Source organism: Lathyrus oleraceus, chromosome 3 (assembly GCF_024323335.1).
Source record: "Lathyrus oleraceus cultivar Zhongwan6 chromosome 3, CAAS_Psat_ZW6_1.0, whole genome shotgun sequence".
NCBI lineage: Eukaryota > Viridiplantae > Streptophyta > Magnoliopsida > Fabales > Fabaceae > Lathyrus > Lathyrus oleraceus.
Window position 1 is genome coordinate 124,580,592 of NC_066581.1, and position 5,231 is coordinate 124,585,822.

The window sequence follows — 5,231 nt, forward strand, 5'->3', positions numbered from 1 at the left end:
TATCAAGTGGTGGAGGTTTAAGCTGATCAGGGCATGTCAAGGTCATCTAAGGACCATACAAAGTCAACTGTGCAAGAGCTGAGGGCTATGAGTTGTGGAGAGGATTCTAAACACCTCATTCATGTTCAAAAGAGGTCCATTTGTCATTTCAAACATCTATCTTGAAGATTTTGAAGTCATGGCAAAAGTTTCCAAAAATGGAAAGTGACCTGTAATTTCAAGTTTCCAAAAATGGAAAGTTTTCAGTCCAATTTCAACTTGATTTTGCAACATCAAAGAAGCTTCAAATGGATTTTTGTTGAACATGAAAGTTGAATATCTTTCTCTCCCCTTTCCAAAAAGTCCTATTTCATGCATTTATGATGAATGGTTGAGAAGTTATGGCCAAATGATCATGAAGTATGCATGGAAGTTCAACATGGCATAACTTTTGGTTCAAAACTCCAAATTGGTCCATTCTTTTTGCAAAATGCTCCTTGTGACCAATACTTTCCAAATGAATCATTGCCTTGCATGAAAGAAGCTCATGTGATCACTTGTTCAAGCATGTGCATTTTGGAGGGAAATTCCATAATTCAAAATTGGTTCATCATGCATGCCAAATACCATTCAAAAATTGTTCATTGGCTGATTTTAAGTGAATTTGAAGCATTGCATGGTACTGTTCACGTGCAAATGACCACATGCTAAGCACACTTGCAATTTTGCAAAACACCTCACATCTCCTTAATCTTAATTAACCAATGCAAATTGTGATTAGCAGCATCATTAACAAGGAGTATATAAGCTAAATCCTAACTGTTTTTGCTCATAACAACACATTTTTCAGATCTAGATTTTTCCCTCCATTTTTTCTCTCATTTCAAACTTCAAATTTCTTCACATAACTCATCAATTTTCTAGCATAATCTTGTTCATCGTGCATCATTGAGTAGGAATCAAGCTTTGGTTTGAAGAAATTGGTCCAGATTTGAGCAAATCGAAAGCATGAACATGTTGATGGAGCTTGAAGATTGAGCTAGATCCACGTGCCTTCAACCACCAATTCTTGCACAAAGCTTCATTAGAGGTTAAAGGAAGTTGATCTGGAGCTGGAGGAAGCTTGAACACACGAGTTTGGATCACTGCATTCCAGGTAGGTGAAATTTCGATCATCATCTTTTGCCATTTCATGTACATGATTGTGTAGATCTAAGTCCCCTAAGCATGCTGATATAAGTAGATTTAATTTTGGTTAAGTATTGAAGAAGATATGATGATTTAAAGTTTGGATGTTGATTTTGTTTTCATTCGATCCGTTCAATATGTCATGAATTAGGCTTAGATATTAGGATATTCATGATCCTCGTGGAAAGGTCGTTCGAACCATATGAATTTCGTGCAATTCTGCAAAATTTTGTGGTGGCGCTCCGCCTGGCTGGCCGGAGAAGACGGTTGTAACCACCGTCCGCCGCCGTCTGCGTTTTCCCTAGGGTTTGCCTTGCATGAACCGAGTGAACGGGTGTTCGATCCCTTGCTAGCGCGCTTTTGTGTTTTTTATTTTGTGAAGCGCTGGTTATCCCTTGCATCCTGAGTTCGATTCCATGCCTGTGAATGTTTGTTTCATTTTATTTTGAGCGCTGGTTATCCTTCATACCTGGGTTCGATCCCACACTTTTGCATGTTTGTGATTTGTTTTGTTTGAGCGCCTTGTGAACCTGTCTGGCCTGAGTTCGAGTCTTGGTGAATGTATTCCGGATTTTCATTTCAAATTTCATTTTCCATTTTATTTCATATTATTTCATTTTTATTTTAGTCAACTTCAAAAAATCATAAAAAATAGTAGATTAATCCAAATTGATCCCAACTTTTTTCCACATGCTTGTTTTAGTCTCTAGATTTTTATAGAATTTATTTCATGATTTTTGTGTTTCTGGATTTTTAATTGTGATTGTTTGTTTGAACAGGGTGCCCAAATTGATATGCTACATTAAATGCTTTGTGAAATGCTCATGTTTAATCCAATTGCTTTGAAATTTTGCATGCTTGATCCTAACATGTGGTATGATTTTTGAGCTTTGGTTTGAGATTTTTATCATACGCCATCACTATTTTCGACACATGAACATGTAGTGTAACAATTTGTGTCACACTTTTTTGCCTTGCATTTGTGCATTTTCATTCATATACCATTTGAGCTCTTCTGTTGGTGATTACTCATAACATGATAAGCTTGCATAAAAAATTTCAAGATCATTTGATGTTTTTCTGTTTTGATTTGGATTTTATCATTTGGATATCCAATTGTGTGCACATTGTTTGCCTTTGCATGACATGAATTGTTTGAAGCATTTACCTTATGAATTGATCTTGGTCCTTTTGAGGACACCTTCTTAATTGTTTGAACTTGCATTGTATGGAAGATGGTCTTCTGTTTTGACCATTTGGTTTGACTTTGAACATTGCCTTTACACTAGTACTTTGTACATGAACTAATTGTGCTTTGTGTTTCAGGTTTGGATCTTTAAGCATTGATGTTTGGTTTGGTCCCATCTTGTGAGATGCAAATACCTTTGAATACTAACTATTGTTGTTTTGTAGGCCAATTGATGTGATGAAATCATTTGAGTGCTTGCATTTGTGTCTTGCATTGTGTATAACTGTTGAATGATCTACTGTTTGTCTGTTGGTTTTCTGAATGTCATACTAATTGATTAGCTTTTGTACAGGTACATTAGTCACTTCGCTTTGCTAGCTTGATTTGCTTTAGCTTTGGAGTGTGGTTGATACACCACTGAGGTAGTTAGCCTCTTTCTCCATGTAGTCTGGAAGTCCTGTCGCCTTTTTGGCAGGCATTTGGCTGAAGTCCTCCTTAAGAGGCTCTTTGTGTGTTTGTTTACATTTGTGCTAAATACCTCTAAATGAGGCATTGTTACTTGTTAAGTCCTCCTAAGTGAATAGGCAATTGACAGATAGAAGGGACTAGTAGCCAGTCCCCTGTTATTCAGTGAGTCGTTCATTATGCTCGCACTACGTGCTGATGCTCTTGAACACAAACCCAAGATCATTGTACAACGTCTGTCAGGTGGAATAGGGTCCCTCTTTATGGACCCCCACACCTTCTTTGTCTTGAGCTCACCCAGGACAGGGTTAAGAGCTATGAGGTCTAATCCTCATTTCCTTTTTGATCTGCTCACCCTAACTCTCAATGTTAGTGGTTAAGAGCTCCAGACTTCACCCTTACATTCTGGCTTATTTGTCGAGGTTGATGTGACCCCTCTGACTAAAGCCAACCATTGGTCTGAGCCTTTTGTTTGTATATAGAGTGTGATGATTGCTGGTATGTTTATCTGTTTTCCACTTCTCACCTCCTTTTCTATAGGATTCGTACGATTAACTTCCAAGGAAGTTGAATGTATGTAGAGATAGACTTGAGTTGACTCGCTTCCTGTGTGAGTCAAACTCTTGTTAGAGACCTCAACCTAGGGTTATTGTTTGCATGACAACTATTAGGCTCGATTCAGTCTCCCTTTTAGTTTGTTATTTCCCTGGTCTCTGGTTAGGAGAGAGTTTCTCCCCTATTAAGGGGAACTACGTCGCCATGATTCTCATACCAGATGAGATACGTAGGCAGGAGATCGTGCGAGATCTCTCCGGGCAACCTTTTTGTTTTTTGCGTGTGTTTTGTTCAACCTTTTCTGTGTGTGTGTTGTGTCAACCTCTGTCTTCTTTGTGTGGGTGTGTTCAACCTTTTACTTGTTTCTGGTACTTGCTTTCTTTGGTGTGAGTATTCAATTGCTCAGCATGTGTGAGTGTTGTATATTCACCTTGGGGTTCATTTGTGAGAATCGCCATTCTCTTTTGGGGTTCATTGTTGGGTTTCATCTGCGACATTTGGGGTTCATTCTTGATGATCGTTATCATCTTTGGGGTTCATCTCTGGTACGCTGGTTAGCGTTTGTTTTTGTTTGGAGTCAGATGTAAGTCCATTTATTGGCATTCTGTTTCCTTTTTGTTATTGTTAGGAGTTGGATGTAATTCCATTTATTGACATTCTGTTTCCTTTTTTGTGTGTTCTTTTTTACGTCTCAGCGTCTCTTTTGTTATTTTGGTTTCGGCGTGCGTTAGCCGAGCTACGAGTGCTCTGATTCTTCTCTGGATAGAGAAGATACGTAGGCATAGGACGCGATGTCCTAGCCAACATATCTCCTTTTCCCCGAACTACGTTGACTCTGATGTTTGTTTTTGACAAACTACGTAGGACCAGGATGCGACATCCTACCGAGTCCATTTCCTCCGTCTTTCCTTTCATCTGTTTTTATTCCAGCTTGTGCAGTTTTGTTGAGCATTTTTGTTAGCAACCCTTTTCCTATTCTTTGAGCTATCTTTTGAGCGTGGATCCCGTCGAGTACGACGGACGTGAGGGGTGCTAATACCTTCCCCTTGCGTAACCGACTCCTGTACCTTGTAATCTCTGGTCGTAAGACTGTTCCTTGCCCTTTTCTTAGGTTAGTCCAGCGCTTCCTTTCCGTCATAGGATGAATAGCGTCGGTGGCGGCTCTGTTTCTTTTATTTTTTTCCGCCGGTTGTTTTTCGCGTTGCGACAGTACTCTACATATTTTCACATCACCTCTATCTATTATCTCTCGAATGAGATGATAACGCCTAAGTATGTGTTTGGATCGTTGGTGAGATCTAGGCTCCTTAGCTTGTGCGATAGCACCATTGTTATCACAATATAGACCAATGGGATCCACAATGCTAGGGACTATGCCAAGTTCACTAATGAACTTTTTGATCCAAACAGCTTCCTTTGCTGCACTTGAGGCAGCAATATACTCGGCCTCGGTTGTAGAATCAGCAACTGTATCTTGCTTTGAACTTTTCCAGCTCACAACGCCACCGTTTAAGCAAAACACATAACCAGATTGCGATCTAAAGCCATCCTTATCTGTTTGAAAGCTAGCGTCGGTGTAACCAATTACAGCCAACTCTTCCTGACCTCCATATATTAAGAATGATTCCTTAGTCCTTCTCAAGTACTTAAGGATATTCTTAACAGCTACCCAATGGGCATCACCAGGATCAGATTGGTACCTACTCGTTGCACTTAAAGCATACGAGACATCTGGTCGAGTACATAACATGGCATACATGATAGATCCTATTGCAGATGCATATGGAATCTTATTCATGCGATCCATTTCTTCCTTAGTTGAAGGGGATTGTGTTTTTGATAGACACAGGCCATG